The sequence below is a fragment of the Rhea americana genome, unplaced genomic scaffold (assembly GCF_003343005.1).
Source record: "Rhea americana isolate MKP2758 unplaced genomic scaffold, rheAme1 scaffold_240, whole genome shotgun sequence".
NCBI lineage: Eukaryota > Metazoa > Chordata > Aves > Rheiformes > Rheidae > Rhea > Rhea americana.
The window spans coordinates 927,533-941,465 of NW_028186358.1; the positions used below are offsets into that span (position 1 = coordinate 927,533).

General features: G+C 42.7%; 1 long non-coding RNA gene across 1 annotated transcript; it reads right to left on the reverse strand.

Annotated features, from left to right (window-relative positions):
- Nucleotides 1-1,649: 1,649 nt before the first annotated feature.
- On the reverse strand, nucleotides 1,650-11,558 carry LOC146594994 (uncharacterized). Its single transcript, XR_014896036.1, has 3 exons — nucleotides 9,937-11,558; nucleotides 8,068-8,116; nucleotides 1,650-5,525 (listed from the first exon to the last, which is right to left on the reverse strand). It is a non-coding gene; the product is annotated as an uncharacterized LOC146594994 (long non-coding RNA).
- Between the last annotated feature and the right edge of the window lie 2,375 nt (nucleotides 11,559-13,933).

A 13,933-nucleotide genomic window follows, 5' to 3' on the forward strand; every position in this document is an offset into this window, starting at 1 on the left:
ACTTTGTTTCCTGATGTTCTGTGCTAAAATGGAAAATTAGTTTGTTGCAATGCACCAGCAAAGAAGTTAGAACATTTATAAAGGATATTTTGTGTTTTAAACCATTTTCTTTAGGTTTGTAATTCCTTGGGGGTGTGAAATATAAGCTTTCTTGCCAAAAATCATTGCTTTCTGGAAGGAATGGCAATTGTTTCAGAGACGGTTCTTGGAGCAGAGAACTGCTTGCCTTTTGGGTGCTGTTTCCTCCATCTCTTCAGCTGCCATTTTTAGTGCTCCCTTGGATATATAAGCCCACAGGGCTATATCCTACATGGCTATGGAGTCTTGAAATGAAGAATGCACTRACAAATGGCATAGATGGGCTGTAGGAATGGTTTGCATTACTGAAATGCTAATACACTAGACTGAGATCTACTCTTGATTTTTTTCTCAAGACTTGATATTGTTACAAAGTGAAGAAGACTCCCCATGTTTGATACTTGATCAGTTGTTGCAGGGAGAAAACAGCAGTTTGGATGATAGCAGGGTAAGCATAGGATTCTGGTCCTTGCAGTTCCGTTGGACTAGATGATCTCCAGAAGTCCCTACCAACMTCAACCATTCTCTGATTCTGTAGAGGGAAAACATAGCTGTGCCTTGTGCGAAAAGATTTTTCTTCCACAGATCCTTATGGGACACTTATGCAACAACAAATTTATAAGGTATCTTGGCTGTGTTATCAACAGTTTGCAAAGCTGTAATTTCACAATGGGGAAGGCTTCTATAATGCCAAATTAAAATGCTGTTGTTCTCCACCCTTTCTGCCTCCTTGCTTGTGCTGGCCCAGCTGTTTGTGATGTTAAGCGGCACATTGGGTTGGAAAAACTGGTAAGGATAAATAACCCAGCCGAAAGGGGAAAGTCCCACAGYCTGAGTGAGCATCTGCGAAGATGAGCACTGTGATAATGCTTTTGATAATTAAGTCATGGAGAGGTTTTGTAAGGTGTCAACCCATGTGGATTAATGAGCTGTTATCTAAGGCTCTGATGCTGCAACAGCATCCCCACATAGATGGAATTTGTGGTTGGATTTTAATGCACCTGAGTGAGATTTGGGAAACCAAAGTCTAGGTCTTGCCACAGACAGACTGATGCTTTGACCTTGGCTGAGTTGCTGTGTAGCCTTCCTTCTGCATCAGTCTTGGCCAAAAGGAAAGTGTGCTTGCCGGCTGAGTCCAAATTAAATTCCCTATTCTCACGTGCCTCAGTGTGTGGTGTTTGGGACAAAGACTCCTCAAGTGCTGTATGGCTTTTTGCGAAAAGTGCCTCTAGGCTTAACCAGAGACGGAGCACGCAGAGGAGCCCAGGTASAGCTAAAAAGGAACAAGAGAGAGGAAACCTCAGATCTTGCCAGCTGCTGTCATGTAGCATGTGCACTGCTCTCAACAAGACTAAATATAGCTGGTCTGCAGGAATACCATACTCGGTGGACACAAGCCTTGTGCAGACGAGCAAACCAAAGGGATATGATGTCTTTACAGCTAGAGCTGTGCTGTGGCTCCAGGAGGTGTCCTGAAAGGTGAGGAAGAACTCTTCTGGCTCAGCTGTCTAAGTGCAGCCGGCTGCAAGGAAGGTGGTTGCTGTTTTGGAGTCATTTAGAGGAGGAAAATAATAATAATAATAAATTTATTTAACTATGAAGGAACCAGATCACTTAGGCTGGCTTYATACAGTGCTCTCCAAATCAGAAACATCCTTAAATCTACGACTCTCCTGCCATTACAGGATGGCACCTTCTGTGGGAGAGATGAAGAAAGAGCAATACGCTGTAAGCATTATATTATCACCCTTCCTGTGTTAAAATCAACCTTTAYTGTTTTCCTTAGCTCCACAGACTTCTTTCTGACAAGGCTGCCTCAAGATCCAGCCCAGATCTGACCTTCCCTTCCCATAATCTGGGCCTTGAGAGGCAGAGCATCTTGCTGGGACATGTCCCAATCCCCTCCCCTTGGTGCTCTTAATTCCCATTTCTAATATTCCTTCATTAGCATATTTCTTGACTTCAGACTGGCTTTTCCTGTTTGCAGTCTCTCAGATGTTGATATATAAAAAATCAAGAAGCTTTAAATCCAGATATGATGAAAATTATCAAAAATACAAGTTTCTTAATAGTTTACAGCCCTCCCTCTCTCCCTGAGACACCCTCTTTGGGAACTTTATCATGCATAGAGGCTCCATAAGCAGGACACACATGACTTAAAAGTGTAATTTTTTGGTTAATGCATATGAAAGGTAGCCAGGACTACTGTGAGCTACAAAGCTATATTGACCACCCAGTAAAAAGSTCAAGGAGTCTTTGCTGGCCTGGCAGGCATTGGTTGGGTGGAAGGGTCAGACTCTGCTTTTCCTTAGACTGGACCATCCATGCTGCTGAGTTGCTATCTCCTGGCTTTTTTTTTCTTCATGATTTTATGCCTCTCCATGTCAGTGCTTTTCCACTTAGACTGTCTCAACAATCCTACCTCCGTCCTCAGTTTTATCTTTCTTATCTTGCAGGGCCCTGTGCTTTTCTCACAATTTGGCAAGTTCCTCAGCAGCCTGAGGCAGGGTTATCCAGCTGGGCCGTATCAGGGTTGGTCTTGGATCACAGCTGAACTCTTAAGACGAGGGCAGTCCAGCTTGCTGCAAGCTCCTTACAGCTTGTGCTCAGGCCAGTTTAACACTCCAGATGATTGTCTCAATGCTAGAGGTGAACATGTCCTTAGGTACTAAACCACTCCTGCTCTGCTGCTTTGTCATTTTGAGGGATCTGGCATCATGGCATGATACTGGTCTAGAAGAGCTGTGCTTTGAGTCAGGTTAGCAGATATGGTAAAACCACTAGTGAGCAGTTTCAGATGCGCTGTGTACCATCCTTCACAAGCAGAAAGAGCGCTTTCCCTCAACTGCATGTGCGTRTTAGGGTCCAGGAGCCAGCAGGACCTTTACCTCTGCGCTGGGGCAGGTGAGATGTGTTGTATTCTCCCCACAGTGTTGGATCCATAGTGCCCTTCCTGAGAGCAGCTATGAAGCCACGCTAGAGGCTCTGTTCTTCCTTTGCTTTTCCTTCGTTTAGTGGCAGGCTCCTGAGCCTGGAAAAGTGATTGCTGGTGTCAGGGTGGAATGGAAGTCTATGAAATATTGTCATGAAGAAGGTAAGAAACAGCTATCAGCTCTGCCTCATACTACAAGAATTAAAGAGCACTACATGAAATTATCAGGTGCCAATTGAAACAAAAGGAGGTGCTTTGTCACAAGACATGCAGTTCAGCTGAGGAACTCATAGCCACAGGACATTGCATATGCCAACATGATAGGGGTTCAAAAAGCAGATCTTGAAGTCCCCAAGTAGCATGGTATCAGAATGCCAGGGAAGCACAGCTGTAAGTTCTCCTTCCTGCTGACTATTTCATCCAATCTTGTTTTGTCTTTTGTACACATATATGTGATGTATTTTAGGTTCCTCTCCTCCTTCAAACTGTGAAGATACTGCTCAGTTTATAGCAGTTGAAGTGATATTGTTGATACTTCCTCAGCTTTGTTTCTTGGAGGGGGAGGGATAAATACRTTTTCAAGGCTCTGCAGTAGAGACAGTAGAGTACTTCGTGTTTATTTTTCTACTGTAGCTTTTCTTTTTTTAAAAAGAAGAGATCTGGTTTTGTGAATGGAACTTAACAGGTCTTTCAATCTCCCTTGGGAGCCAAGAGTTGCAAGCACTCAGCCTCTGCAGCTAGGAAAGCCTYTCCTTTGCAGCTTCTGTTATACATTGATTTTTCCAGAATTTCCATACTTTGTGCCCTGAACTTTTAAAAATGTAGCCATATAATAGTGTCTGAACACTGGAACCCTTGGAAGTAGTGAGCTTATTGGCCACTCCTGCTTTATTTGCTCTCTTAACTTTGAAATGGTCTGAAACYATTAATCACTTCCTTAAAAATCACAGTCTGTCCCAATTCTGTACTGTCTTGAGTCTTCTACCTTCAAGAAACACCAGCGATTTTTTTGAGAGACTTGTCAGTAAACCCTTCTTCCATTTAAAATGATTGGACAGGAAAATGGGAAGTGCTTTTTGCTTATGTTATCGGTACACATCAGAGTGCAATGTTCTGCATTGGGTCTTCTGCTCGTCTCCTGCAGCTGCATCCATGCACTGCCCAGCCACGCAGTAAGTGAAGCGATTAACAGATGTCACATGTGGTTGATCCTTTCTCTGATCTCTAGCTGGGGAGATCCGTGTGTGCAATGGAGGGTTTTATTTTGCTAGCAGAGCTACATGAAAGATTTCCTTCCYAGAAAATTTTCTGATATTTTAACTTTGCCCTTCATTCTGACTGAGAATTAAGGCATTGAGAAAGATGTATACATGTATATTTTTGTAGGAATATATATATATATTTTACCATTAAGATTGCCAGAGTATTTCCTTTTGGTACCTYTAATAAAAGTGTTTTAATATTTCAGAGTTTCTTTTTGGGTTGCTGAGCTGAAAGGTTAGAGCTCAGTGAACTGTAAGCTCATAGGGGGCTGGGATACTTTGCATGCCATATTTTCATGATCTGGACTYCTTCCCAGAGAACATCTCCCAAGACCTGGACTCAGATGAAGGGATGGTACTGTGCCATGACAAACAGAGCTGAGCTGGTTTGACTGAATTATCTAAGAATGACCGTGCCAGTCGGATCGAAGAGACAGGCAGCTCCGCTACACTTGATCTCTAGCAACTTTGAATAGTAGATTTTTAAGGAGAGAATACAGGAAATGGGTTCTTCTTGGATTCCAGTAATAACCAAATTGATGTCTTGTTGGGCAGAGGTTATCTCTAGACTGTCAGCTTTAGTATTCACTGTGGATTTATTCTCYACAAACTGTCTCTTGAATCTGTGTTCCCTTTGGGTTTCTCCTGATCTAATGCTTGAATTCTGCTTTGGGGGGTATGAGGGGCAACAATGCTCTGCTGTTTATTTTGGAAAGAATAGGAATATGTGGCACCCAAAACTGCAGTCCCAGTAGGCAAACAATGGCTTTGATTCCTTCAACATAACACTTCAATGACTTGAAACACTTTRGATTTAGTTCTATAAAATGCCAATGTTTGACTTGGGTGGAATGTAAAGAAAATTGAATGATTTAGGCAAAATTCCTTCCCCCCTCCCCCAGAACAATTCAGTTTTTTGCTGAAACAGCTTTTTCTGTGGATGGAAAAATCCCAGTCTGCTTGAGTTGGCAAGCTCTTGTTTGTAGTTAAAGCATATGCTGCTGTATGTTTGTATCCTGCTCCAAAAAAAAAAAAAAAAAAAAAAGTGGATAAATAGAGAGCTGAAGGCAGTACACTGTTCTCATGTTGCCAGTGGGAGGAGATGCAAAAATGTCAGTTGCAGTTCAGTCTGCAGGAATGACAGTAAAATTACACCAATTAAGAAAATAATCCCAGTGTCATCACCTGTCTTTCAGGAGACTTCACTGCACATGCAAAGAGATCCTGAAACGCTGATCTGCAGAGCCCATTGCCTGAGAGAAGAAAAAAAAGTTAAATGAGAAGAAAGTGTAATTTTTTCATTGCACTATTTTTTTCAGTAAGAGGAGTATTAAAGTTGAAGAACAAAGTTTTAGCCTCATTGTGCTAGCTTATAAAGATTATCTAATAACTCTGTAAGGAAAATGGAATTCAGAAATGCTCTGCCTCTCCCTGCCTAGCAACGCGCTGCCTTATTACCCTCAAGCAAAGGCAAGAACCACTTCTGAATTCTTAAGCTGATTTTTACTGATATGCCGCATGTTACTGGCAGCTGCTCTGTTCAGTCTTAACAGCTGTGCGAGCCTGGTGAATCTGTGGGAAAGGTGCCTGCCTATTCTTGTAGAAGCACGAAGCATGCTACTAGCACCTCATAAATAATTTTGCAGCCCTGGTATTAGCTCCATTTTGCAAAGATGGCCATTTTAGATTTTGTTTTAAATGCATTTTACTTTTTCTATGAGAAGTTTCCCTCCACGATCTTCTGCCAAAAGTCAGCTTTATTTTAGAGTGAAGAAAGTTTGAGGTTAATTGAACAAGGCACTTTGGAGATGAGGGATTTAAATCCACAAGGTTCCTGCAGACTTCATAAAATGCATTGATACAGTTTTAGCAGGTTTTATGCAGGTAAATTTAAGGAGGTCACATTCTCCAGGACCAATGACACCCGAAGGTTCCCTCAACCCTAATAAGCTATATTGGCTATGCTGAATGTTGTGCAACTATTCCCAGATCTGGTTCTGTACGTCATGGACTTTACACGCCTTGTGTCCCTCGATGCAGGGGTTGGYGGGCTTTGACTTTCTTGTCACATAATGCCCAACTTGGTCAGTACTGAGGTTTTCTTCCTCTCCCCCTGTAATATTCAATGTTTGCTTCTKCCATGTCCCTTAACCCAACAGTCTACCACAGAGCTGAGGATGGGTTTTGAGTATTTCTGCTAATTACTGGGGCTGTTTTGCACTGACAGTCYAGAAAGGCTATGCCTAGGGAGCCTGTGATGTCAGTCTTGCACTGGGATGACATTATCAGCTCTGCTGCTGTAAGGGAGTGAATGTCCTTGTCACTCTTATCCAGCTCTCTGCAACAGTGAAGAAGGAACTGAGGGGATTTCAGGGCTTTTCCTACCCAGGAAGCCAGGTCCTCTAGTTTCTGTAAACGTAGATTATAAAGAAATATATTCATTGCCCTATGTATCTGACAGTTGCACATTCACTGAGTAAAAAAAGACTATATGTGCTGACACATTTATCAAGAAACTCTGTCATCTATTAGCATCCCAAGGACAGAAACCACCAAGTGGTTCGCCCCCTTTGGATCAGATAGATAGTCACTTCTTCTTTTCTTGGTATCTAAACTTCTTAGAAAGATGCACTGTTGCACTGACACTGGACCCCAGTTACAAAACTGAGGCACAAGAACCTTTTCCAAAACCAATTTGCCTTTGGCTGCTTCCAAACCTTCTCCTCACAACATCAAGGGATCCATCTTCACACAGAGCTTGCTAGAGTGGCCTGCTCTTGCTTAGCCAAGCAGCCCAACAACTGTAATTGTTTTCCTGAAAAGAACAGCAGCAGATGCTGCCAACGTGAAATGGACACTGCTTGGACTGGAAAGTTACTGAAGAATTAGTACTGTTGGATAGGCAGAAGGACATGATATTTTTATGGCTATAGAGTATCTTTTCTAGTGGAAATCTCAAGGCTCTTCTCTCTCACTGTAACTCAGTAAAGGATGATGCTTAGTTTCCTTTCCATTGAAGTTTCCTCCTTCTCGTGAGAAAATGCAACTCACTGAGGTCTGGTTTGCACCAGCTCAGGTAAACTCTGAACAGCCAGCCGTTATCCTGGAAGGCCACATCCAGATGGAGCTGGATAGAGATGGACAATAAAACTTAGAGGCCACTGCTCTTTATGGTGCCTGACAAACTTAGGCTTTGCCCTTGTTTTTGGCTTAAGATTTTCTGATTTTCTGGTTTTTATCTCACAGAGTACATTCCTTCACCCCTATTGTATTGCAACATCTGCTACCTCAGAGACCTGTATGAGCTTGTTCTCATTCCAAGCAATGTGTTGTTTAGGACACAGGCCTTTAGAAATATAGACCATGACTTATTAGAGGGAGACTTACTGCAACCAAATTCTTTTTCTACTGGCCTGGGAGCTGTCTGAAACAACGCTCTCACTTAAACTGGAAACTGATCTTCGTAAGGTTAAAGGTAAGCTGCATAAAGGGTATACTTCACTTCCATAACTTGCTTCAAATGAATCGCTGTGTAGTGACCCATGCTGTCAAAGCCAGCAAGGAAGAAAGATGGATCCCGTGTGCACTCCAGAGTGGTCTCAGTGCATTTGCTTATGCCTTTGCTTCTCTAGACATTGTTAAAATGGATCCAGTTCTGCAAAAACAACTGCTAAGGGAACATTATGTCTCTCTATTGCCTTTGGTTTGGGCTGTGATTACTCATGTTTGTTGCTTGACGAAGGTATTTGGCCTTTATGGACGCTTTGAAGGGCAGAGAGATTTGTTAGCACTTACTGTTTTTGTCCTGCGTCTTCCCTGTGACTTTCTCCGTGCTACAGGAGCTCTGCAGGAAAACCACAGAGTTAGCAAAAGGACATTGAGAGTCACTTTGAATTAAACCATCTGCCTGTTCCTTGCGAGCTCTTTGTATTGACTACAAGGTTTGAAAATGCAACTTGAGGGCAAGCACCAACTTACAGTGGATTTTTTTTAGGAACATTATCACCTCTGTATGGGCAAGTAGGCATGAAAAGTGTAACTCAACCTGATTATTCTCTGCCTGATATATTACTTACACATGCAAAGATGTCTCAAAACCCCAGTCTTACATTTTGGATGCATCCTTCATCTATTTCATCTGCTTAGGTTTAAAGGAGCAAGGCAGTGGGGAAAGGGGCCTGCATAGGAGAGTCCGCAAAGGAAAAAAAAATGAAGCTGTTTCCTTCCCAAGAGTAACAAATTCATCTCTTGCTGAGATCAAGGAATTCCTCCCAACCTGTTGCAATGAAAGCCAGGACTTCTTGATGACTGTGTGACTTACAAAACTTGAATTAGTGGCCATTTCATTACATTCTCAGGATAAACAATTACTTTTTCTTTGCTTTGCTTTTTTCCTTTTTTGCTGTTTCTTGGTTACAAATTAAATCACGGGCAATTTTGTGGTTGGTATCAGTATTGGAGGGACAGTTTATATGCAAACAGAGCTGTATTGCAGAGGCTTTAGAGCTGTGGAAGTGGCAACCATGGGGACGGATTCATGCTTGAAAGAGGAAGTTGTTAAGGCTCTGCCCCAAGACAGGATCCACTGAATGTGCATCATTACTGATGGAGGTTACCTAACCTGCTCCTAAAACTGCCAGCAATAAAGACTCTGCTCCCTCCTCAGGGGATTTTTTTCAGGACTTCCTTACTTCTAGAAGTTTGTCCTAATGTGAAATCTTGCTGTTATTTGAGTGCATGGCTTCCTGTCCTAGCTCCAGCAGTCATGGAAACCAGTATATTTCTGTTGCTTTTTATTGTGATATGAGATTGACCCCTTGTCTCCTTCAACCATTTCTGCTCTTGACAAAACAACCTCAGTTCCCTTCCCTTTTCCCAAGATCTTCTGATTACTCTTGCTGCTCCAGCCTGCCATGAATTGTACCTCGTCCCTCTTGTAAAACTCTTCACTGAGAGGGAGGAAATGAACATCATGGATATAAAAGGAACCAGATAAATATCTGCCATCAGTGCATTAACAGTATTCACTTGACTCTCACACTGTGGTGGACTAATCAGTGTCTCCAAGGGGAGCTGCCCTTGCAGGGTTGTTATTGTRTGTTCACAAAAAGATCTTGATTATAAGGAGGTAGCAATGGTACGAAAGCACCTGGGGAGCACTGAAGGCTTTATCCTGCTACACTGGATCCTACAGGCAGCACTTACATAAGAGTGTGACTGCAGCTTCTGAGGTCTCAAAGATACATGTACACAGTGCTGGAGAAAAACCTGCTGCAGAAAATCCTGCTTTCTCTGCCCAGCCTGCATGGAGAAAATGTCACCTTTCAGGCAGTGATCTTCACTGATCGCTGAACAGCTGGGCTGAAAAATACTGCCAACAGACACATTCCTTCTTCTTAGCCTACCTGAAGGCTAACACTTGTGTCTGCACTTTGCATGCATTTACAATAACTGGAACGATGCCAGATGAAAAATCTTAAAAACAGAGCATCAATGGTTGATGCAGTGCTTTATCTCTTTTTAGAAAAAAATGCAAGACATCTATCAGAATAGAGAGAAGCATCAGGCTTTAAACAAAAATAAAGAGTTTAAYTAAAATCTTCCCCCTTCTATTCCTTCTCCAAGGAATGTCACACGTTTGGGTGCAAGGGAAACAACAGTTACCTGCAAATGGAAGATTAGACTGTCTTTGGTCAGGACTAGGTGCTTCCTGTCTGCCAACAAAATGTGACGCCTTCTTGAGCACAAGCACAGTCTGTGTCAGATCTGTTGGGTACGATGCATATCAGGGTTAAAACAGTTCAGTGCCATGAGGGAGGATGTTTCTCCCTTCTGTTTTGTGTGACCAAGCTGTCACTGATACGAAATTCAGTCTCCTTTGGTGGCTCTTGTTCTCCAACTCACATGGGTCTTCTGAGCCAACCACCAAGTACTGCTTTCAGATCAATATRGTCCTGTGTAGTGATATCCCCAGCAATAAATTTTCCATGAAATATTTTAGGATAAACACAACAATTCAAGCTATACTGCTTTTTTTTTATTTTGTGCAGACTGCATGATTTCCTTCTTTGACACCTGAGCTGTTTTTTTTCCCTCAAAAAGATATTTGTTATACTCCTAAACTGCTACATAGTACTGCTTCTATGGGAATTACATATACCTATCCGAGGGCAGAAATTGGGTCCAAACTGGCATGTATCAAAAAACAGGGAGGAGTACCAGCAGTGACGAGTGAGCACAGACCAAWATTGCTCTATTGATTTATGCAAGTGAATTATATGTTCCTAAAAGCTATGTGACCTGGATCCAGTTTCCTGCAGAAAGATCAGTTTGTCCTCTCTGCTTCCCATTAGCATGTCCTGACTCAGTCCACATGCTCAAAAGCTGTTCTGCAGAGTCAACCCTCCCGATGAGGACTGCAGCTCATCGCAGAAGTGACTGGCTTTCCCGGGCTGCCACCAGATATTTGACTGCCCAGACATCATTCTTACACTAGCTGATCCTCATCTTCACATTGCAAATTTCTCTTGTTTTCTGACTCTGCCTCCTTCCAGTGGCTCTTCTGCATGAACACCTGGTAAGAGAGTTATTCTCCCCTCTGTTGCCTGTGGTTTCCAACCTTCCCACTCTCAGTCAGTTTGGTCAGAGACTTGTACAGTATTTCTCAGCATGCTTGTGCTCTTTAAAAGAATAGTATGAAGAGGTGGCTCCTCCTTCTCCCTTAAGCCCAGCATCTCATATATACGCAAAGTCCTAACTAGCTTCTGTAAATGAGGCAACAGCCCAGTAGAAGGAGTAACCTGGCTGGTCTTCGTTGCAGAAACAAATGTAGGTGGGACTTTGTTGAGTTGAGAAGATCTTCCCTGGTACAGGGCCTGTAGCAAAATCATTACTCTGTATTCGTGTTACCTGCAGAGCCTGACAGCTATGCCATGCTTTGAACTGGCTACACATTCCATCAGTTACGACATGTTCAGGTTTACAGCCCCAGCTGAGAGAGCTGTTCAGCAAACTTCTATGCAACTTCTACCATATCACTTGAGAAAGTCTGCTGGCTTATTTTGTGCAAGGAGATGGGCGTTGCTATTCCAAGAAGAAAGCTCATCTTATCTATGTACGTGGTGTTCTATGTAGGATGCCATCCACAGAGTAGAATTGGTTGAGTTGCACGTCCACAGTAAGTCAGCAAGGACCCCATCAAGTATTAGACTCTGGACTCTAAACTGAAAACTGAACTAGTGTTAGAAAGGGAATTCATCTGACACCAGGTACACTGATTTGGGATAGGCTGGCTGTTGCCAAGCATTTTTATTGGAGGCATTTTCTTTTTAGGCTGTTTTGAAACATATGCAAGGTAAATTTCTACATAGGATGGAAGCAYAAGACTGTGAATGGTTCGTGGATTATTGTTAACTTGAGCTCAAAGCTTTTGGATTTCACCCAAAGAAATGTGTCCTATMAGCTGACAAGCCTTCTGCAGAAAACAGAGACTTATAGTCTCCTCTTCCTATGTCCTCCAAAGCTCTTTGTGTAGCAGTTTTGGAGTTGGGCCCCATGCTTACAAATCCTGCTTCTTTTTTCCCTCTGGGAAAATGAACTTTGTTGAAGCCCCAGACCCAGCAGGGGCATTTCACATTAGCTCAGTTCCCTCACTCCATCTCCTCATAGCTTCACTGCACTCCTTTGCCCTCAGTGCTGCAAGCCCCCTTACCTTCTATTTTTGGCCCATCACATTKCCCCGATCTGTCATACTCCTCCTCCCCAGCCCATGTCCGCCTGGTTTATTTACAGTGAATGTCCTGAACTGTCTGTTCTTGTTTGCACACACCCCAGCAAAGGGCAATCCCATCTGCCAGGGCTGACAGGCAGACGCTCCCCAAATCAGTGTGATTAACACCACAGCTGTGCGTTTCTTGGGGGCATTGGCAGAATGTCTTCATAGAGAGGTGCCTTCGTTGGCCAAAAATGAGGAAAATMGGTGACACAACCTTGGTTTGATGTAGCCCTGGCACTCCTGATTTCCTAGACTCCTTGTCTTGATTTCCTAGACAATCGGTAAGACTGTAAGCAGCAGGAAGTTYTTAATGAGCAGCCAGAAGGAATTACAGAGCCTGGAGCAGTTTGTGCAAAGTATTTGGACTTAAATCTGATTCCGTGTCACACTTTCTAAGACTCTTAGCAGTATCCTGGTGCGCTAAGTTTTTGCAGCCCAGTGAGCAGGGCTGGACATGGAAATCCCATTCCTAAATCAAGATTTACATACTGTTTCCAGCCAAAGAAGTTAGGTGACTTCTGACAGCATAAGGTGCTGCTGGCAGGGGAGGCTTATGGGCTGTTCCCTTTCCCAGGGAAGCACCTGTGGTAGAAAGACTGAGCATTCTCATGCCGTTCCTGAGTTGAAGGTCTGAGGAGGGACCTTACCACTGGAATAAATTATTTATCCTATGTATAACACTATGACTACATGGATTAGGAGGAAGTTCTTTGAAGGACAAAAGAGACAAGTTGCCGGCAAACAGGACATTGTGTTTGATGGATCATTAATTTTACAGACCATGACAAACTCTAAACAGGGATGAATGTCTGCCCAGTTACAGCCAGCACTTGCCTTGAATCCTCCTTTCCCTGGGCCAATTCCCACAAGTCTTCTGATTTCCAACAGCAGCCACACAAAGACCTGCCACAGCTCCAGTCTCCTTCTCCTCCTCACTTCTGCTGAGCTGTACTTTCTAGCAACATTACTACTTTTTTTTTCCTTATCCCAGACACTTTTATCTTTCAGAAGCACAAACAACATTAACTCTCCCAGCAATCTTGAAGAACAAAGACTTTGAGATAAGATAAGATTAGCCTTGGCACAGAGAGGTTTATGAGCTTTTTTCTTCCCTCCTGCTGATGAATTTCACYCCTTGGCAGGCTGGTTTGGGATTGTTGCATAACAGTTTAGCTAAAACTAATTAGCGCAAAATTATGTTTGTAGCAGGCATAGTGTCCAGTATAGATGCTAAAGCTAACCTGAGTTTAAAAGGCATCTAGATGAGTTCATGGAAGAGAAATGTATTACTGAAAAGCAGCTATAAATTTACTGACTGTAAAGATAGCATGTCTGGTTCAGAAAGTCCTTGAGCTGCAGAGCCCAGAGGACTGTGAGAGTTTTGTGGGCAAACAGCTGCTGTTAAAGGAAAAAAAAAAAAAAAAAAGTCTGGAATGATCTTTAATTGATTCTCTGTGGTCATTTTTCATTTTTCATGGTTTTAGTTCACTTCATGAGAATACACAGTGATGAGCAATACCTGCTCAACAACAGCGAGGAGCAGACGAGGACCTCACAGAGCTTTCCAGAGAAAACATCTAACCACTCTATACAAGAAAGCTATTTTTCAAGGGCAGTTTTTATAAGCAGAATGCTGAGGTACGAGGAAGCTAAGTGCAGTATTTTTTAAAAATACTTTATTAATTTGCCAACTGTGGGGCCATTCCGGTGGCTGGACTCACTCAGTGTTATTTGTACAGCAGAGTCATTTCTGGTGGCATCTGAACTTGTCAAATTTTGTTTTAAAAATGATTTGTGTTTGACTCATGTTTACCTTCAAAAACTCTTTTTTTCAGCAGTTGTTACTTTCTGCATTTGAAGGGTTTTCTAAAGGCAATAAAGCTCCTC